Raw genomic sequence first — 23,632 nt, forward strand, 5'->3', positions numbered from 1 at the left:
GAAATATGGCTGCGGGGCAGGCGCCAGTGGATTCCACACTACACATCTAGCAGATGCCGAGAGGGACGTTTACAAGGGAGAGATAACACATACAGGATAACACCATCAGCTAGCCAGTGTCAGAAGAAGGGGACGGGACTTACACAGGATCCTCCAGACACAGCGTAGGCTCACCAGATGCACGCTGTGCTGAATGGCTCTCTCTCTCTCTGCTCAAACACATGCCTGGCTGGAGAGAGGGGCGGTGGTGGCATCATCATCGTCATGGCAACCAGTTCGGCAGCAGCCTGCAGTTACTGGGACAGACTCGGAAGAGAGAAGCAGAGAGACAATCCGCCTGCAGCGGCAGCACTTTTCACACACGGAAACACATAGTGAGGGGCGGCAAGACGGGCAGTCGGGACATGGGTATACAGGCTACAGCTAAGAGGAGGAAGCCAATTCTGTGCCCTCCCTGACCTCAGTGACCCTTACCCAGAGGCTGAAGCCTTTACAGCCTATGTCAGCCTGGCTGTGTATAGCTGCACCCCAAATTTACTTCCTCTATTCCAGCAGCAGCAGTTCTATACTCTATGGAGGTTTCTAAGTCAAGATACATTGCTACAGGAAGTCTGTTGCATTCAGTTCCCATTGTGTACTCCCTGTTTGAGCAACATACAGACAAATAGCTCTGATTGTGGCAACTAAAACAAGTTACAGTTACAAATACCACATGGGTGTGGATGTGAAGGCTGGATGCCCAAATACATTGTTTTGATAAAATTTTTGACCCACGTTGCACGAAAAAGAAACTGAGCAATAAAATGAGCATACATAGAAATCCTGAATGAGTTAATGCCGAAGCTGTCCATCACAGGAAAGGAAGTCAATATTCAGAGTGATGCAATGATCCACGTTATGGTGATGATCTGTACTAAGTAGCAATCTTCTGGGGATCTCTAGTGAGATGTAACCCAGAGTCTAGTTTGCGGGCTTGTCTTACGCCGTTTTATGTTCAATATTTGGCACTTAATCCTTTGGTGCATGCTGTACTTGTATGTAGTACAGAATAACAAAGTACGCTCACAACAGGGTTTTGAGAAAATCCATCTGTTACTTGCTTTGTACGTAGCCATTGTGATAGCGGTATTTCTCCTGAAGCACTAGCAAGAAACACAACATGTAAAGCCATCAGGACATGAGAAGATTGAACGAGTATACACAGTTGATAAAAATCCTTATTAACATATGTTACCAAACAAGACTTTTTTGGCTTGACATTTGTACAAGCTTGAACGCTGCTAAGGATTAAGCTTAAACCAAGATTACATATAGTTTGCTAATCTCATTGAAATTCACTCCTGGCGAAATTTAATTACAAATATGATGTTGTTCTAAGTAATCCACAATTCTCGGTGGAAAGAAATATATCATACATAAATGATATCACCCCCCACCCCACCTCTCTTTTTTAAAGGCTTTTTTAATATTTTATTTTCTGTCTAAGCAGAAAGAGACAAGACAGAAAAACCTGGGCTGAAAGAAACATGTTGAATCGGTTTTACTGCAAGTAGACTCTCATATATGATTAAAACATATACAGCAGTGTATAGTTTGCCTGGAGCCTCAAACCATAATGCTAGTTTTGTACAACAGATAAAAGGCAACAGTACTGAAAATCTATCCTACAGTACCACATTCTGTACACTATAGTATGCCTTAGAGTCCATTGCACCTCTGCAAAGTGCTGGACTGTAGTATGGAACCTAGATCATATGTCACATTGAATCTGGCAGTGTTGAACTAACCAGTCTATGGGAATGGAACTAATAGCTTATGTGGTGCACTTAAAAGCAGCAATACTTGGTGAACATTTGGAGGTTTAAAAAGACATTGCTGGGGCACATTTTTTTTTTTTTATATGGGAGCATTCATAATCTATCTTGCACATCCAGGTGAATGTCATGTCATCAATCAAACAGCCCGATCGAGGTAGTGGTGGAAGTACGGGAGGGGGAAATGCAAAAGAAGCCACACAAGCAGAGGAAATGAAAAAAAAAGAAAAAGAAAAAAAACAAGCACGTTGCAAAGCTGCATTTTCAAAAGTTTTTGCCTACTATCCCTATGTTAAAACAAGGTGGCACCTCATCTCCCATATTCCTATTCCACCCCCCTCTATGTTCACCAGCACCCCCAAAAGTGACATCATGCTATGAAACCTGGCCAGGTGTCACTCATCAACTGTAGGCAGGTCACTTTGTTATCACAACAGTCCAGCCTTATATATGAGAGGATATGATGCTTATACCACTCACACCGTCAAATCACAGCTGATCATTCGGTTGGAGGGAAGGCGTGTAACAATGACCTACCCTTCAATATTCAGAAGGTGAGGATGGAAGGATGCTATGATGCAGGAGTAGCACTGGCATGTGAGATGCTTGGGGCAGAGGCAGGAGTCCAGACAGCACCAATCAACACTGAAGTGGTTACCAATGTCTTTGACTTAAATAGTTGACCATGTGACTCTAAAGCTGAAGTCTCCACTATGAGTATGAAAATTTGGAGTGGGTGTATGGTTTAGATACATTGGGAGGTGGGGGAGGCAGATAAAGAAAAAACAAAGGGAAATAGGCTTTAAATATTGACATGCACTAATACTGGCAATGAAGCATTACAAAACAAAACAAAACAGACATACATAAAACCACACACATCTCAATTCCAAGGCTCCTTTTAAGACAGTGCCACCCAGCTGATACACATTCGGTGACTGAGACATCAGACAAATCCATCCCCTGCCATAGTCACTGTTTCAGAAGGAAGTTTCTCCTCCCCACATTCTCCCGCTCAAGTCAAGCGGTCATGACATCAATAAAAATCCTTTAGCTCACTGGGAGGCAGCATCAACCCACATTCACAGCCAGCTTCTTTGATCCAAGATTAGGATTGCATGCAACGTTCCAACGCCAGTATCCACTGCCACTATATATGCTAATTTATGCTATGACAAAAGGGAGAAGGGGGCCCTATTAACACCTTGGATCAGAAACCTGATTATGCTTGTGAGCTACACCGTTATTTTTATGCCACTGTCAAAAGTGCGTTATAACTGCATTACTGAATAGGGATAACGTAAAGGTTATTAAAAATAACTATGTCAATTTAAGCCACATAAACAAGAAAGCAACGCTATTTTGGGCCAGCATACAATCATTAAACAACTATTTAAAGTCTTTTTTATTTTTTATTTTTTTTATGAAAATGAAAAATGTCCCATGTTCCAATGAAATCACCCACATCTTTTCATGTGAAAAGAAAGAGATTTTGCCTGCAAGCGGACACATCACCATCAAGCACGATTTACAATACCATACATATGCATTATATTATGTTCAATTCAAGTGATGACCTTGTGAACAAAAATGAGCGCATTCTTATGTTGTCATGTCTGGGATATTAAACATCCTAGGAATATCACAAGTTATAAAAGACCATGGAGGTCTGTGTACGGCAGTAGATACTGCACAGTAGAGGAGCAAAGGATTTCACAAGGTATAGAGAGGAAGTCTTATCACTCCTCACACATTTGTGAATGGCATATAAAATTTTACCGATAAGTCAACTAAATACATTCACAAACAGTGGTAGTAAACATGTTTTTATGGTTATCTGTCAGTGTCAAACAAAGGCAGTGCTCAGACCTTTACAGCAAACTGTGTCTCAAGCTTGCAAGGTTAGGTCCGTCAAAAGAATGATCATCATTGCAAGATTTGTATATTTTACTGCACCCGTATTTTTCAATTTATTTCAAATAACAGTTGCATGCTTTGCCTAGCCCTTTTCGTCTTCTCCAAGCAAATATGTTGAGGGAAATAAATCCAAGAGACATATAAACATACAGCTGCTAAATACTCTCCAGTGTTATCGTGACAATGACATTCAACACCCTCACAACATCCCCTCTACTCGGGTGTGCTCTGTATTTGTTTACCTGTGACAAGGGATGAGTCACTGTGTTAGGAGAAATCCAGGTAATAGGTAGTTCTGATTTCTTCTAGGGTGGCACAGATTGGAGGAATTCATTTCTACTTTTGTTCAGGGAAAAAATAAAAAAAAATCAGACCTTTCAGGTCAGGTCTGTACACTTCATAGGTGGCATATGTTGTATTTGACAAGCTCACATTTATTTAGTGTGTGTGCACATGCAAGGCATTTTGTATTGTTCCCAACAGAAGCTGTCAGATGGGAGTGTGATAGCTTGCTGCTAATTACTAGAAAGGAATTGGTATAGAAAATAAGCAATATGGATTTCTACATTGGGTGGCTAATTGCTCATATATAAAATATATAAACGTTTTTAGACAGTCCAACAGCCAACAGCCAAAGGGAGCACACAAGTCATGCTTGCAAACAAGTACAACAGCCAGCTTTGGACTATCAAAATTGTAAAGTGTACCTGTGAGGAGAAAAGGCAAAAGATAGGTAGTTCAGTAGAGGGAAGCTTCTGCATAGTCCCCAACCCTATTTCTCCCCACCGATGCAGTGCTGAGACCCTCTGAGCATATACGACAAGAGCTTGTTGAACACATTTGCGTGGCCGTGCTCCTGTCTGTGCACAAGCAGCAAGGATGCCCGTGACTGCACAGTAGCAAGGAGCCACTCAAGCTCAGGCGGTTATTGCACCTGCATGGCCGCTTTCATACACAGGTGGGAGCATGACCATGAAGAAGAAGAACAGTGGTGGGTGGAGGAGAATTGGAGAGGCTTCCTACTGAGGTGAGAAGCTAATTTTCAAATTTGTTGTCTCACAGCTTTACTTTAATACAGATTCGCTCTCTTTGCTCGCTTCTCCAGTGTGTATATATATATATATATATATATATATATATATATATATGTATATATAAATATATATATATACATATATACAGTATACACATTTTTTTAATTATAATAAAGGGTGGTCATATGGCTACAGTCAAGAAAGGAAATTTCAGCCTGAAAACCTGAAAACCTGATGTGAGCTGTAACATATCTTTTTTTTAAAGCAAAAGATATAACAGTAACATACAATTGTTTAAATGAATTGCTAATTTAAGCTACTAAAAATGATCATTTCATTTTTATTTGTGGCCATCTCTGGACTTAAAACCTTTCTCAAGCAGTAGTTTATGCAAGCAGAATGCATCTAAATTTCCATATTGCTTAGTAGCTACACAAAGCAGAAAGCTTTACTCCTTTTGCTCCAGGCAAATCCTGATGCTTATTGATTCATGCAGACATCCCATTTGGCATTTTCTATAACATTCATTATACACATAGAAACACTTACAAACTAGGTAAGAAGTTGAATGAATGTTTGTTAGAATACTTATAATTCCTAGATCTAACCTGTAGGTAGCTGTTAAACTAAACCTGTGAGATCCTCAGGGAAAAAGATAGTTACCTTGGTAAAGGGAAGCTCGAAAGTTGAGACCACCGCTGGATATTGGGACCCTCTAGAAGCTTGCAGCTGCACTCCTTTCCATGAACAAGCATGGTCGGATTGTGCAGCACGGATGGAAGCTCAGCTTGGTGCACCGCTCCATGAAGCACTTCTTGATGAGGTTCCAGGGGTCCCAGTGGTGGATCAGTGAAGATGAGGGAAACGGGGGAAGCCTATCCAAAGGCTTCCCTCCACAGAGGTAAGTACACATTTGGGGCAATTTTTCTCCTTCAGGTACACTTTAAGGTCTCAACAAAAAGGTTAAATCGAAAGAACCCTTATCATTAGTAAAATATGGCAATGCTTTCTAAAGCATTGCAAGCTGATGGTTTGTAATGCCAATCCTCTGGCCTTTTTTAACCCACGTGGAACAAGTATGCAGATCCAGAGTGCTGACTTTCACTACATACTTGTTCCAGGTGAGTGGCTCAGTACATACTGAGGCTGGAGATTCAACATTACAGTGGAGACACTCACTTTTTTTTTTTTTAAGCAGAAACGCAACAACAAATGTCTCTATGTTATAGCCATGCCAGGTTTACTGCAGTCTAGAAGTGACATTATCAGATTTTGCAGAGAGAAAAAGACAAGAATGCATTAAGGAGGTGTAAACTAATATCCTGTAAAGCATTGCTCCCTGTATTTCTGAAAATTAACATCTGAATCTCAAGTAGATAACCTTATCAAGAATTTTGAAAGGTGTCCTATTATATTGTCAAAATACCTGTGACCTTCTTCCAGCAACTGCTTCCTTGCCTTGTTCTTGCCCTGTGATTTTTCTGTGCCACAGTCTATTGCTATTGGAGGGCTTTGTGAATGGTGACATCACTATGCCATTGTGTTAATATTACAGAGATTAAGGTGTCACCTTCCCTACCTGCCTTATGTCATTGTAGACTTCTATTACATGGAGGATCACATGATTAGACTTAAGAGGAATTGCATTATTTCCTCACATAAACAAGAAGGGTTCTTACACTGTCAGGGGGAAATCCAAGACTTTCAGGGGGTGTTTCCTGAGAGATCTCCTTCAGCCACGCACAATACATTATAATAATATGATAGGACATCATACAAATCAATTTGGTTGTGGGTACACACAATGGAACAGGATCTGACAATTATTTCCTAAATGTCCAATCTGCTCCCGATCGACAACGGGATAGATCAGGGGCAGTTGAATACAGATAAGACAGCCGACATTGCTAATGAAGGGGAATTGAAGCATTCACACGGCAGAGCACAGGGCTGTGCTCATACCTGACACTGTTAAGTTCCCAGAGCTGCTCCATGCTCTGTACACACACTGCTGCTCCATGCTCTGTACACACACTGCTGCTCCATGCTCTGTACACACACTGCTGCTCCATGCTCTGTACACACACTGATGCTCCATGCTCTGTACACACACTGCTGCTCCATGCTCTGTACACACACTGCTGCTCTATGCTCTACACACACACTGCTGCTCTATGCTCTGTTCACACACTGCTGCTCCATGCTCTGCACGCACACTGCTGCTTTATGCTCTGCACACACCCTGCTGCTCCATGCTCTGTACACACACTGCTGCTCCATGCTCTGTACATAACCTGCTGCTCCATGCTCTGTACACACACTGCTGCTCCATGCTCTGTACACACGCTGCTGCTCCATGCTCTGTACACACGCTGCTGCTCCATGCTCTGTACACATGCTGCTGCTCCATGCTCTGTACACACGCTGCTGCTCCATGCTCTGTACACACACTGCTGCTCCATGCTCTGTACACACGCTGCTGCTCCATGCTCTGTACACACGCTGCTGCTCCATGCTCTGTACACACGCTGCTGCTCCATGCTCTGTACACACACTGCTGCTCCATGCTCTGTACACACACTGCTGCTCAATGCTCTGTACACACACTGCTGCTCCATGCTTTGTACACACACTGCTGCTCTATGCTCTACACACACACTGCTGCTCCATGCTCTGTACACACACTGCTGCTCCATGCTCTGCACACGCACTGCTGCTCCATGCTCTGTACACGCACTGCTGCTCCATGCTCTGTACACACACACTGCTGCTCCATGCTCTGTACACACACTGCTGCTTCATGCTCTGTACACACGCTGCTGCTCCATGCTCTGTACACACGCTGCTGCTCCATGCTCTGTACACATGCTGCTGCTCCATGCTCTTTACACACGCTGCTGCTCCATGCTCTGTATACACACTGCTGCTCCATGCTCTGTACACACACTGCTGCTCCATGCTCTGTACACACACTGCTGCTCCATGCTCTGCACACACACTGCTGCTGCATGCTCTGTACACACACTGCTGCTCCATGCTCTGTACACATCCTGCTGCTCCATGCTCTGTACACACACTGCTGCTCCATGCTCTGTACACACGCTGCTGCTCCATCTAAAGTCAACTGTATTAGGGAAAGAAACGGGGCGGCACATAATGCTGGCATCAGTCTGGTGCTGTGAGCTGCAGAATACCTGCAGATATTCTGGTGTCTCAACTTCTGCCTCCCCCAGACACTGCACCAGCCCTGTTCTGAGGGGGGATTCTAGGCAGCTGTAATCCCCCCTGCGTTTGCCTATGACTGTCTAAGCAGCTATGACTACTTAACTTTGCTCTGGGAATATCTCAATTTCCAGAACTGAGAATTTCTCTTTAGAAATTGGTATTCAAGAATCATGTGACATACATTTCAAATGGATTACTATGTTACTTGCTATTAAAAATGTTAATGCTTGAAGAAGAAGTCCAGCTAGTGTATTGCAGAAGCATGAGTGCAGGTGAGTGCAGTATGCTATGCATACACATGGCAATCACCAGGTTATAGATTATAAGATGGTGGTTTCCTGGCTGCTTGGTGATTTCTCACGGCACTCCAACACACTTATGCTTTGCAGGTTGCTGTTGCTTTATCTAGTTAAATAAAAAACAGATTCCTAAATGAGTGTACAGTCGATTAACTCAATAGCACAAGCCACACAATGAAAACGTGTCCAATGCCTGACAAACTGCCTAGTACCCAAGGCACTGCCATATGAAAAAAAACAAACCTGTATTCAACATCAAACACTCCTCAGGGGTACATGTACAGCATACCCACAGTAGTCCACCTATGCTGACAAATAGAGATTTAAGTGTGCGGGAGAATTTGGGTGCCAGGTAATGCCGATAGAAGAATATCAGTAATGTTACTGATATTGTACTATCACCCTCCCTAACCTATATCTAACACTAAACCTCCGCTACCTATGCGTAACACTAAATTCCTCTTACTTATGCCTAATACTAACCTACAACTAACACCAACTAGTAAACCAAGCCCCCCCCCCCTTCCCGCCCCCAGAGCTTGGTTTTACTATAACTGAGCACAGACCGCTAACTAGACACCCTCTGTAGTCGACACTTGATGCACAAACTAGCCCATTTCCGATTGCCTGACCACTGCAATCAAATATAGACCTGAGCGTCCATTAGGGGTCAAGGCACTGCTCCAGACTTACGTTGCCAGCTTAAAGGAGTACTGTAAGGGGCGGGGGAGAGTTGTATTTACCTGTAAGGGGGGTCGGGGAAAAAAGAGTAGAACTTACCTGGGGCTTCTAATGGTCTCCCCCAGACATCCTGTGCCCGCGCAGCCACTCACCGATGCTGCGCGGCCGCATACCCGCTCCTGCTGATGTCACGTGGTTGCGCAGGAGCAGTGGTGTGCGACATTAAAGTCCCAAATTCAGGAAGTGAACTGGCGGAGGGGACCAGAGGATCGGTGAGCGGCTGCGCAGGCACAGGACCTCTGCGGGGGACCATCATAAGCCCCAGGTAAGTTAAACTCTTTTTCCCCCACCCCCCTTACAGCATTCGTTTAAGGTCAGCTTTACTATAGCCATGGCACCGCCATGGCCGCATATTGCATTGCAGCCTATGGCAGTGCCCAAATTACCAGGCACACCTCGTTCCCATTTTACCCGATTTGATATAAGTGTCTGTACATGTGATTGAATTATTACCTAATGTATAATAATTGTCATACCTGGCACACATTTATAACCCTTAGTGAAATCCCACCTTTGATAAAAGAAATTGTGTCATGGTGTCAATAAAAGATAATCTGCAATCCAATGCTAGTAACATATGTTTTCAATTAATTGTGCAGCCAGCTATGCATAATTGTAGGTGGAAATATAAAGAAAATATCACCTCTACTGGACTGCAATTACCACACCCTACTAGGGCTACACACACACTTTCAGACACAAAAGGATCATTCATGATTGTTTCTGAGAATGATTGATGAAAAAATACACTGCTCATCAGTTTGTTCCATTTTATGTAAAGACAAGGGGGGGGGGGGGGTGAATAAAAGGTGTCACACTCTGGCCCATATGAAATTCACTTTTTCTCCTTAGTTTTCTCCGAGTTGCTATTGATATTTTTACACCTTGTCAATTAAATACTTTTTAAGCCAACAGGAAGCAAGAGAATACACTGAATAATTATAACAGTACTTTCCCACCTACTTTTGGTATTTTTTCAATTGCAAAGTGATGAAAAGTTATTTTAAACAGAGGATTAAAAATTATCTCCTAGGAGAAAACTTGGGTGAAAAAGTGAATTTCATAAGGGTCTCTGGGTGCTACAACACGAGAATAGTAGTTGGACGTTTGTTATGCAACACAATGGTTCACTATAGACATAGCCAGCGGTGTCACGGGATACCTGTATTTATACTATTTGTTTATTAAATATGTCTGCTTCCACTTTCCCTGGAGTCTTATCACTTGACTACAATGACTATGATAACCTTTTGATGTAAAGAGATGATAAACTCTTTAATATAACCAAAGGAGGAATGTTATCTACATGACCGATTGTGACAGCTGCAGGTGAGAATATTACTTTGAGGTAAAGACAGGTACACTAACTATACTGGCACATGTGGAAGATTTTAATTGTACATTATGCCAGACTGTAAATCAATAGGGCTGCAATGTGGCTGTGTCTGTCTCTGCAGATAAAACGAAGGCAAGGAATAGGGATAATATGTGTAAAGCCCTGGTTATGTTTATATCTGAATTAACCCCCTTGGCGGTATGAAAAATACCGCCAGGGGGCAGCGCAGCAGTTTTTTTTTAATTATTTTTTTTTAAATCATGTAGCGAGCCGAGGGCTCGCTACATGATAGCCGCTGCTCAGCGGCATCCCCCCAGCCCCGCCGATCGCCTCCGGCGATAGGCGATCAGGAAATCCCGTTCAAAGAACGGGATTTCCTGGAGGGCTTCCCCCGTCGCCATGGCGACGGGGCGGAATGACGTCTCCGACGTCAGCGACGTCGGGACGTCATTGGGAGACCCGATCCACCCCTCGGCGCTGCCTGGCACTGATTGGCCAGGCAGCGCTCGGGGTCTGGGGGGGGGGGGGGCCGCGCGCCGCACCGGATAGCGGCGATCGGGCGCGCGGCGGCGGCGATCGGGGTGCTGGCGCAGCTAGCAAAGTGCTAGCTGCGTCCAGCAAAAAAAAAATGAAGTAAATCGGCCCAGCAGGGCCTGAGCGGCACCCTCCGGCGGCTTACCCCGTGTCACACACGGGGTTACCGCCAAGGAGGTTAAGGGGATTTTTTTCCTATAACATATCAGTGGAAAATCACTTTAATGTCTGCCGTATTACTGGATTTTTCTTGTTATTAAGCTGGCTGAGGGAGAAACGAGAGAATCCATATGCACAGGCACTGACTAAATATTAACCATAGTTGACTTTTAATTTCACAGGTGAAAAGAACATTTCCACAACACAGTAACTAAAAGCCTTAACAAACTGTCAAGAATCCGATTCATAGTTCATAAATCTGCAGCCATAAATACTAGTAACCTTGAACAATGCAGGTTTGTATCACTAGCTTAGAGTAAATAGATCAGACCAGATGACACTCTACTCTTCTTTTATAAATAGAATCTTAAATCTCAAGTCTTACAAAATCCCATGGTGCATATTTCAAAAGCTAGCTTTGTGCTGAGAGCAAACTACAATAGCTGGCCCAATACAGGTCTTATGTTACATCAGCAGATATCACTTCAAGGCATGCTAAAACTGCTTATGTAAACTTTACATAAGGCTTGGGGATGCCATTTCAAAGGAATCTATGACAAAACCCTTACTTATTATCTACAGCAACCAGTCAATCAGTTATCTAACAGCCATTTTCTAAATCAGTAAAAAAAAAAATCAATCCTATATTTAGTTAGTTGCAATTTAAAGGCACATTTCTGAGACTGCTGTGACAATAGTCTACTAAGCTGGATTCTGTAGAAAAAATAGACTGTACAGTAATAATAGCAAGGTATTGCCATCCAATCTGATGGGTCATATATCTATGGGTGTTCTTAACATAAATGTAGAGGCATTCAATCGTATTAAAAAAAATAAATGTGTGTGTGTGTGTGTGTGTGTGTATGTTCTAGGTGAAATACTTTCTAAAGTTATTCTAACAGAGAATTTAAATGTTAATTAGGTGTAACTTTTCACAGAAACATCTAATTTCCATGGGAGGAATTTAGATCCCAGTAGGCCCCATAACACACACACACACACACACACACACACCACACACACACACACACACACACACACACACGCACGCACACACGCACGCACGCACGCACGCACGCACACACACACACACACACACAAAAGCACACACACACACTTTTAGTGCTGTGGGTCTCTTCCATGCATCGCAGCCACACGCTCTTTGCTGACTCCAGATCAGGTGACTTGCATCGGTCATGTGATTGGGAGATGGCAAATGGCAGCAGAGAGTGTGCAGATGTAATGCATGGAAGAAACCCACAAGGCTAGATCAGGTAAATATTACACCTCAGCCTGTGCTACTCTGCATACAGGTGGGGAGAGGGAGGAGTAGTGGGTCTCCAGAGCCACTGGGCCCCCATGATCATGTTGATCATGGGAGCTTTTGTTACGCCCCTCCTGTCTTCATATTTCTCTAATAAAAGTTGTGCATTAAGGATTAATTTCAGTAATGTCTGGATGGTGGCTGGATGGTGTAATGGTTAAGACCATGATTTGAATCTCAGCTCTGCCTGTTTAGTAAGCCAGCACTATTCAGTAGGAGACCTTGGGCAAGTCTCCCTAACACTGCTACTGACTATAGAGTGCGTCCTAGTGGCTGCAGCTCTGGCGCTTTGAGTTTGCCAGGAGAAAAGCACGATATAAATGTTATTTGTCTTGTCTTGTCTAATGTATAATTCCCCAGAGTAGTACTCACCCACCCCCATTGCAGCAAGCTAGAAGTAATAATTGCATAGACTGTAGTCACTCGATCCATTCATCCTTTCATAGCACAATAGACTGCCATGGTAGGCAGTCGAGTGCCCACAATATCAGCCTGCTAAAGCGTAACTCATGGTAAGGGTTTAAAAATGACAAAAGTAAAACAGATATTACTCACCTCTCTAGGAAAGATCCTTTTGGCCCTCCCTGCTCCTTATTTACTTCTCTGCTGTCTTCTCACCCTCTGTGCAGCAGTAAAGATCCTAAAGCTGTGTCTTCCAAGATGACCGCCACATCCCTCCCCTAAAAGGTCAAATGGGAAGAAAAAAGGGAGATGTTATTATTGACAGGGTTACTTATTCCAGTAATCAGAAATGGCAAGGCAGACACTCACCGAATACATTATGGCCATTAGTTAAGCATCCAAAAATCCAAGCATCCCAAAATAAAAGCCCAACACTTTAAGAATTGTACTTGCAAAAATAAATAAATAAAAAAATGTGTGCATACTCTGATTGGTCCAAGGCTTTCGGGTTCTGTGATTGGGCTAATTATTAAAGAGGGATTTTAGATGCTTCTGTATGTGCCTCCATTTTACTATTAACCCCTTTCCTTTATAAGGGAAAGCAGAGGTGGGGGAAGAGGCATCTGCCCCTCAGTATTGGGATAAGGGGTTCAGAAGTTGATAATGAATTCATGTAATACAGCAGTCAGTTAAGGGTTGAACTGTTTCTGCTGTCAGTAGTCAACAAATGAACAAACAAACAACATTTATGTTATTTTTAGAAAACATATAAATATCTACCCAGATACTTGTGTTCTAGGTACACCGGACTGTAGGCGTCCCAAGAAGCATGGTTCCCAGATTGTCAGAGATATTCCAGAGCCTGGATTACTTGTTAGGCCTCTGAGAACACTGGGGTGTTGGGAACTGTCTTGCATCAACTTATTTGCATCTCATTGACTGTTCCTATGCAGCAATGATCTATGTTTATGCCAATTTCATACCAAACCTGTACAGTCATTTGCCTTTAAGCTACCTTGGGGTATATTCACTGAACTGCATTAAGCACAATTATGTATGTAAAGTCTTACCACAGGATGAGTAGAGCAGAATGCATTACATGTAACTCATTACGCTCTACTCATCGTGCGTAAGACTTTATGCAGATAATTCTGCTTATCTCAGTTTATTCACTCTGCCCTTTTGTCATGGTTAAAAAATATATTCACCTTTGTTTTTCACTATATTTTTTTATTGAGCCGTAAGAACAATAACAAATTAATATTAATTCAATAATTTCCTGGCATTCATAGTTAAAAAACAAAACAAACAATTCACACAGTTTATTAGGAGCACATGTGTTACCACATTAATTATGCATTTTCGCAGAATCCTGTTTAAATTAAGTTTGAAAGATAATCACACACACACACACACACACACACACACACACACACACACACACACACACACACACACACACACACACACACACACACACACACACACACACACACACACACACACACACACACACACACACACACACACACACACACACACACACACACACACACACACACACACACACACACACAACCTCAATGTGAATACTTTAATTTACATACAGAATAGACATTATTAATTGTTATTATTTAGGTTATTGTAAGGGAGAAGGATACAGGGGGAATGATGTCACTGGTTCTATACTATAGTGCCAAATAATGTATTCTCCTTTACAATTCTTTTTCTTCTTTAATTATTACTGCTTTATCAGACCAGAAAACCTTGTCTCCCAGTCTGCCCGTCTGTTTGCGAACCTCTGGTGACTTTTATGTGTTTGTTTCCAGAACAGCGTGTTTCATCTGGACACTCTGCCATAAAGCTTAGATTGCTGCAGTGATTTCTGCCCTTTTTTTCAATTCTTTCTGATCTACACTTTGTTGTCTCATCCCTACCAACCCCACCATGGTCCTTATGTGGGTGTTTCAAACTACATTAATTTAATGAAAAATCACTGTGCTCTTAGGAACTTTTAATACTGAATACATTTTAATAGTTTTCCCTTCATCTATGCTTTTATAAAATCATGTGCCTAAGCTCTACAGACATACAGACAAGGTGCATACATGTTATTGTTGTCATCTAAAGGGACCAGCAGTACCCCATTCCTCAGACCACAGTTTGTTGGTCAAGTGCTGTACAGACACCTAACCCTGCTAGAGCAGAACAAAATGTACAGTTTTTATGAGGAAAGGAGGAGGAACCATGACTTGGTGAAGGACAAAGAGGCTTCTGCCTTGAATGAACCCCTCAGCTGAGCTTAGCATAGAGTGTGTTTGCTCCTTTAGTTGGGTTTATCATTTTCGACTGGAGTACATTTTATAGAACGTATGTGCTGTTCCTAATCTAGTTCGGCTGAATTTACCACACATGGATTCCAAACAATTTGTAGCAACATCTCCACATGGATCAAAAGACTGGGAAGTACCGGAGTTAAGTTTATATTTAGCATAGTAAAGGGTGTGCAATGTAATATTTAATTTTATATTTTTTTTGCAAAAGTCGATATACGAATGTACAACAATATATAGATAAAGGAAGTGTTTCTGATGCTGAAAGTAGAAAAATGACTGTAAATGGGGGTATCCTGAATAATTAAAGAGACTCTGTAACAAAATCTTCAGCCTTATTTCTTCTATCCTATAAGTTCCTATACCTGTTGTAATGTGGTCTGGATTACTGCAGTCTTTTCTAGTTGCACTGTCTCTGTAATATATCTAGGGCCTGATTCACAAAGCAGTGCTAACAGTTAGCACGCTGGTGAAAAGCCCTTTATCACGCCTAAACTCAGTTTAGGCATGATAAGTTTAGGTGTGATAAGTTTAGGCGTGATAAGTTTAGGTGTGATAAGTTTAGGTGTGATAAGTTTAGGCGTGATAAGTTTATGCACCAACTGGGTTAGCACCGCAGTGCACAGCTGATCAAAAGTTTTGCGTTAGCAAAGTCTGGTGCACTTCGCATAGCGTTTAATGATGCTGCTGTGCGTGCGGGACTTAGCGCGCGATCTAAACTTATCTAAACTTATCACGCCTAAACTTATCACGCCTAAACTGGCTTTTCACCAGCGTGGTGCAATGGTTATCACGCCTAAAGTCTCTAACTGGGTTAGCACCGCTTTGTGAATTGAGCCCCTAATCTTCTTTTCTTTGACAAGCTTTGTCGACCCAGGGAGGAATGGGCTGCCTCTGTTGTAATGAAAACAAGTTATGCATGCCCCCTGCAGGCTCTGTGCGCTTTGTTTACTCCTCACTCTCTGCTCTCAGCTTCAGCTTGTCTATGATGTGATGCAGTTTGTGAGGCTGAGGGGGGAGGGAGCTGCCTGTCAAATGCTGAGAAACTGTGAGAATCCCAGACTGGAGTGCAGGTAATTCAGTATGTAATAAAAATGTGTAGTATACTGTAACATGATAGATTATATATATATATATATATATATATATATATAAATATATATATACACACACACACACACATATACTGTACATACACACATATTAGTGTATGTGTGTGTGTATATGTATATATATATATATATATATATATATATATATATATATATATATATATATATATATATATATATATATACACGTCACTTCCTTGTTAGCGGTCATGTTTTTTGTTTGTAAACACTGCCTAAAACTGGAGGCAGGGAGCGGCGGAAACGTCAAAGAGGGATCCAGGAGGTCACAGTGACTTGATTGGTATGTTTTTTATTGTACAAATCAGACAGTATAGATTCTCTTTAAAGAGACTCTGATTTTGCGGGGGAGAGGGAGGGCGGGTTAGGGGGGTTTTAGATAGTTTACAGCCGCGGGAATGTGGCAGTTTAGGTAGGGCTAATGTATTAATCAAGATTGTTTAATAAAAAAAAAGGATTTTTAAGATGCTTCAGAGTCTCTTTTTTAACTACATTCTACTATAATTCACTACAGTGCTACTTTAGTTTTCTATGCATAATTAGTTAACTTTAGGAAGAGAAGGTACTACCCATATTCTTGTCATAAGAGAACAATTTAGTTATTGCATCCCAGCCCTCCATAAAACCTTTACATACATTTCAGATGTCATGCTGCAAAATAATTAATTTTCACTCTTGACTGCTTTGCGGAAAACTCCCTTTTCATTGGTACGTGTGAGCCCTCATTTGAAGCTGCCTCTAGCATCCCGAAACAGCTAATGTGTTTTCTGCATTTAAATGTACTGACTGTAACACTGTTCCTCCTCTCAGCCTCCCTCCAGTTTCAGTATTCATCCTCTCACTTGCTAAGTACCAGTAATTAGAGATGGGTATGGCTTCAAGCAATGGAAGAGGGCACTAATTAAACAAATACTGTTTTCAGGGGAAAATAAAATAAGTGCAGGATAATTACAAGCTTCTGGTAAGACAATGTCATGTTTTCTTGTTACACCCAATTCAAAGGTGGCATAACAAGTGAAAGCATTAATTCCCAGTATCACAGTATTTCTGTTACCTTTTAACTATTGCTTTAGATATATATCCTATATAATAAAATGCTAGGGAAGCTGCAACTGCCTGCGTCCGTGTCAAAGCTGATGTACACTGAAATTTGCGGGAAAATTATGGCAAAATGGATTTTGCTACAATTCCGTTTCAAATAATTGAGAATCGTTGTTTTGCATCAATTTAGTTTGCAATCCAAATGCAAGTGAATGAGAATTGCTGCATGATTGCTGCATGTAGCGTTTTTAAAAACACAAACGCAGCACAAATGCAGGCAGTGTGGATCAGACTTAAGTGTTTGCCTTTGTGCATAGCGCGGCCAGTGGTCTCTGACGGTGAAACCGCTAGCCGTGCATGCCATGCACACAATGGTGGACCATGCGAGCAACTAGTGGTGGGAGCGCTCAGTGTGCAGAGAATGAAGGGGGCAGGGAATGCCTCTCCAGAAGCCAACGGCTGTGCTTCTCGCGCCGCTTTTCTAATGGGCTTAAAGGACCTCTGTCGCGAAAATCTTAAAATTTAAAATATATGTAAACATATACAATTAAGAGGAATGTTTCTTCCAGAGTAAAATGAACCATAAATTACTTTTCTCTTATGTTGCTGTCACTTACAGTAGGTAGTAGAAACCTGACAGAACCGACAGGTTTTGGACTAGCCCATCTTCTCATGGGGGTTCAGAGATTTCTTTATTTTCAAAATGCGCATAGTGAATGGCAGTTGCTCCATCCAACTGCCAAAAAAGTGTACGGTGAGCAGGGAGGCTGGCAAGCAACTTTGTATAAATCTTTTTCAGGGAGTGTCTTTATAAAGAATAAAGGTCATGTTGAGATTCCCCTATGGAGAGATGGACTAGCCCAAAACCTGCTGGTAATGTCAGATTTCTACTACTTACTGTAAGTGACAGCAACATACGAGAAAAGTAATTTGAGGCTCATTTTACTCTGGTAGAAACGTACTTCTTATTTGTATGTGTTTTAAATTGTAAGATTTTCATGACAGTTCCTCTTTAAAGTGAACCTCCGGACTAAAAAATCTACTCAGCAGAACTGAAAAGGCTTGGTTTTTCTATAACAGTTTCACATCATCAGAACTTTGTTTTTCTTACCAAGGCATCATTTTTAGCTGCATTTTTAGCTAAGCTCCCCCATCAAAGAAAACTGCCCAGGCTTTTTTTCCCTGATGCTGTGCAGAGCATGATGGGCTTTCCTATGTTGTTATTCACGTAGCCTAGCTACTGGTAGGGGTGATCAGCACACAGGACAGTTGGAACTGTGTCTCATGCTCCCTGTCACCTCCTTTCAACCAAAAAGATGGCTGCCCTCATGAAATCAAACATTTGCCTGTTCTTTTAAAACAGGGTGGGTAAGAGATTATAGTACCTATCTATTTTAACTAACATAACTAATGTAACTTAATGACAGTATGTTTGTTTAGGCTGAAGTTTCTCTTTAAGGTCTGACATACACACATAGACACACACATATACAGTGGGTTGCAAAAGTATTCGGCCACCTTGAAGTTTTCCACATTGTCACATTACTGCCACAAACATGCATCAATTTTATTGGAATTCCACATGAAAGACCAATACAAAGTGGTGTACACGAGAGAAGTGGATCGAAAATCATATATCATTCCAAACATTTTTTACAAATAAATACCTGCAAAGTGGAGTGTGCGTAATTATTCGGCTCCCTGAGTCAATACTTTGTAGAACCACCTTTTGCTGCAATTACAGCTGCCAGTCTTTTAGGGTATGTCTCTACCAGCTTTGCACATCTAGAGACCGAAATCCTTGCCCATTCTTCTTTGCAAAACAGCTCCAGCTCAGTCAGATTAGATGGACAGCGTTTGTGAACAGCAGTTTTCAGATCTTGCCACAGATTCTCGATTGGATTTAGATCTGGACTTTGACTAGGCACTTCTAACACATAGATATGTTTTGTTTTAAACCATTCCATTGTTGCCCTGGCTTTATGTTTAGGGTCATTGTCCTGCTGGAAGGTGAACCTCCGCCCCAGTCTCAAGTCTTTTGCAGTCTCCAAGATGTTTTCTTCCCAGTTTGCCCTGTATTTGGCTCCATCCATCTTCCCATCAACTCTGACCAGCTTACCTGTCCCTGCTGAAGAGATGCACCACCTGAGCATGATGCTGCCACCACCATATTTGACAGTGGGGATGGTGTGTTCAGAGTGATGTGCAGTGTTAGTTTTCTGCCACACATAGCGTTTTGCATTTTGGCCAAAAAGTTCCATTTTGGTCTCATCTGACCAGAGCACCTTCTTCCACATGGTTGCTGTGTCCCCCACATGGATTGTGGCAAACTGCAAACTGGACTTCTTATGCTTTCTGTTAACAATGCCTTTCTTCTTGCCACTCTTCCATAAAGGCCAACATTGTACAGTGCATGACTAATAGTTGTCCTATGGACAGAGTCTCCCACCTGAGCTGTAGATTTCTGCAGCTCTTCCAGAGTCACCATGGGCCTCTTGACTGCATTTCTGATCAGCGCTCTCCTTGTTCAGCCTGTGAGTTTAGGTGGACGGCTTTGTCTTGGTAGGTTTACAGTTGTGCAATACTCCTTCCATTTCTGAATGATCGCTTGAACAATGCTCCTTGGGATGTTCAAGGCTTTGGAAATCTTTTTGTAGCCTAAGCCTGCTTTAAATTTCTTAAATAACTTGATCCCTGACCTGTCTTGGACCTGTCTTGTGTGTTCTTTGGACTTCACGGTGTTGTTGCTCCCAATATTCTCTTAGACAACCTCTGAGTCCCTCACAGAGCAGCTGTATTTGTACTGACATTAGATTACACACAGGTGCACTCTGTTTAGTCATATGCACTCATCAAGCAATGTCTATAGGCAACTGACTGCACTCAGATCAAAGGGGGCCGAATAATTATGCACACACCACTTTGCAGTTATTTATTTGTAAAAAATGTTTGGAATCATGTATGATGTTCATTCCACTTCTCATGTGTACACCACTTTGTGTTGGTCTTTCATGTGGAATTCCAATAAAATTGATTCATGTTTGTGGCAGTAATGTGACAAAATGTGTAAAACTTCAAGGGGGCCGAATACTTTTGCAACCCACTGTATAACAGCATTACAACATAAAACTGAAAATTAACACTTCTTAGCCTGTTTACTGCTACTACAACTTACATACTGTTCTTGACTTCTAATATCTATACTGTCTGTCCTTGTATTATTTTATTTGTATCTGTTAAGCTACTGCCAAGTTAAATTCCTTGTAAGAGAAAACTTATTTGGCCAAATGAATTGATTTTGATTCTGATGGCAGCTAGAATGTGCAGAATCACACTAGCACCAAGCGCAAAACCCATTAGAGGTTCCCTGTGGTACTATTTCACAATGTAGTTGCAAATGATCTATTCAGATGTGAAAGTCACTGTATGGGCATCTTTTTCTGAAGTTTGAAGGTTACCTACAACAGTAGTATTGCTGTATGCACAACAGCATCAGCATCATCTTCATCAATCATTAACACCATCATCCTCATCCCCATCATTCAAATATGAGTGTACGTGTGTGACATCATCAGGTTATGCATGGTTTAAAGAGAATGAGTCTGTGTTCTTAGGTTTAATTAAATCATCGAGCTAATAATTAACAAATATACGACTAAAAATGTTCTTGTCTGTACTACAGAAAATTAATGATGACCTAATTATATAATCTGAAATCAGAATTTGCATAGTTGCTCATGATTCGGAAGTGCTGAATTGATTCAAAGGTCAAGAAAAACGCTTCAGTTGTGCATTTTGATAAGCAATGCCATTTATTTACAAGTCATACTTGTTGAATCAGATCTGCAAAACTAATCAACTCACTGCTGATTGCCTAATCTTTTTTTTCACCCCCAATTAGATTGAAGTGTAAAAAAAAATAAATAGGCTTTACAATGTAACAGTAGAAAGACAAGACACTAGTAATTGTTTATATTAGCTGTAGTACACAATATAGGTAAATACGTATTTTACCATTTGTTCTTTTCGGACAGGTGCTAAAAAACAATTTATTTGGCCCAACTCCTCAGGTTTTCAATACTGCATAAAAGCATTACAATAAATACAATCTAATGTTCTTTCAATAACATAACAAATAAAACAAGAAACTACATAAAAACATTAATAATCAATATTAAAAGATGATACGATTCTTGCTGTAGCATATTTATAAAAGTGTAACAAATGACAAGTTGCTAAGACAAGGATGGCCCAATGGGGTAGTTTGTAGACAGAACCAGAGTAGAAAAAAGTTTATTGATACATATTTAACCACTTGCCGACCGCACACTCATAACGTGCGTCGGCAAAGTGGCAGCTGCAGGACCAGCGACGCAGTACTGCGTCGCCAGCTGCAGCCTAATTAATCAGGAAGCAGCCGCTCGTACGAGCGGCTGCTTCCTGTCAAATCACGGCGGGGGGCTCCGTGAATAGCCTGCGGGCCGCCGATGGCGGCTCGCAGGCTAGATGTAAACACAAGCGGAAATAATCCGCTTTGTTTACATTTGTACGGCGCTGCTGCGCAGCAGCGCCGTAAGGCAGATCGGCGATCCCCGGCCAATCAGCGGCCGGGGATCGCCGCCATGTGACAGGAGACAGCCTGTCACTGGCTGCACAGGACGGATAGCGTCCTGTGCAGCCCGGCTTACCAAAGGGGGCCAGGTAGGAGAGGGAGGGGGAGCATTTCGCCGCGGAGGGGGGCTTTGAGGTGCCCCCCCCCGCCAGCCACTCGCAGGCAGCAGAGATCAGACCCCCCCAGCACATCATCCCCATAGGGGGGAAAAAAGGGGGGCAATCTGATCTCCCTGCCTGCACCCTGATCTGTGCTGGGGGCTGCAGAGCCCACCCAGCACAGATCAATCAAACTAGCGCTGGTCCTTAAGGGGGGGTAAAGGGTGGGTCCTCAAGTGGTTAAATAGAACTTAAGAAGCGCACATAAAAAAAAAAAAAAAAAAAAAAAAAACAAGCAACCAATATCAGTTTGTTCAGAGTTAAGATAAAGTATCTGGGTGCGAAATACACTGTAACAAAAACATTAACTAGTTAATTAACACTCTATTAGCTCTAAATACCCATGAGCAATAACAGCATGCAAGGCTAAGCATGGGCTTCACTGCTGTTAATAGTAAAAACATATAAGTACAAGACACCACAACCATACACTGAACAATTTTATGTTGCCCATATATGGTACAATTTTTCATTTTTTTTTCGATTAGATAATTTTATTTTCTAATCTATTCTTTTATTCATTTGGTCGAATATAAAGATTTTTACAACATGTCAGATTGGCTTTTTATTGAAAAACTGGCTAATCGACTCTTTTTTCTTGATTGAAAAAAAAAAAAAAGATTCTTTGAGGCTAGATTCACAGTGGGACGTTGCGTTTTGATGCCACGTTAAAGTCGCACCGCAAACTTACAACGCAACGCGCCCAAAAAGTGGCAATGCAGCGTTACCGTTGCATACAGCAGATACAGTATAAAATACAGGAAATGAAAAGTATGCTTCCAAGTCATTACTGAGCATGTGCAAACAGTCCAACGCAGCTAATAACGTGTATAACGCACTGCATGCAGTACTTTTACTTAACGTGCAGCGTTAGTCACTAACGTAACGTCTGCACTGCGAATGGGGCATTGATTTTTCATTGCAGTGAGTTATTCTGCGTTAAATGTTGTTTTAACGCGCGACTTTAACGTCCCACTGTGAACTTAGCCTTAAACTTTCATTTGATTTGATCATTTTGGTCGAATAAATGGGAAAATTGAATGTTTTTATTGTACCGTGTATGAGCACCTTAAAAAGGAGGACATCCATTGGATAAACTTTCTATCTAGCTGCAGGTGGCCAACCCAATAGCACTGTCCATAATTGGATGATAATCCTTACGCCTTGTATGAGCAAACAGGATACTTCTGTGCACAAGAGTTCTTATCGGCTACACTCTAACAATGGCTTATGTACCAACTATTGCAGCAGATGCAGAGATGTGCAAGGCTTTTTATACAGACTACAGTGAGGCAGGTCACACAAAGATGACGCTAGTTAGGATGTTTAGATTACATCAGTGAATTTCTATGAAGTTTGTTAGAAGGAAATAGGATATTTTAGGCTTAGAGAAGTACACTGACAAAGGTATTATCCCAAGTTGGATCAGGGTTGTTGGATTCCTACCGAGCATTTACAGATTTTGTGACTCCTACCAGATTGGGAATCAGAAAGCCAAGAACATGGTATAACAGTTATGAGTTAAAGAAGAAAAAATAAAGACAAAAGACTCTTATATTGCGCTTTTCTCCTG

At 41.7% G+C, this 23,632-nt stretch overlaps 1 protein-coding gene across 15 annotated transcripts in view; it reads right to left on the minus strand.

Annotated features, from left to right (window-relative positions):
* LINGO2 (leucine rich repeat and Ig domain containing 2) overlaps nt 1-23,632 on the minus strand; it is a 2,118,418-nt gene that overhangs the window by 339,751 nt on the left and 1,755,035 nt on the right. For all 15 annotated transcript variants that reach the window (XR_011020638.1, XM_068234694.1, XM_068234712.1 and 12 more), the window contains one exon: nt 12,939-13,063. The gene's annotated coding sequence lies outside the window, so the exon portion shown is untranslated. The remainder of the gene's footprint in view (nt 1-12,938; nt 13,064-23,632) is intronic.

The sequence above is a fragment of the Hyperolius riggenbachi genome, chromosome 1, assembly GCF_040937935.1.
Source record: "Hyperolius riggenbachi isolate aHypRig1 chromosome 1, aHypRig1.pri, whole genome shotgun sequence".
Lineage (NCBI taxonomy): Eukaryota > Metazoa > Chordata > Amphibia > Anura > Hyperoliidae > Hyperolius > Hyperolius riggenbachi.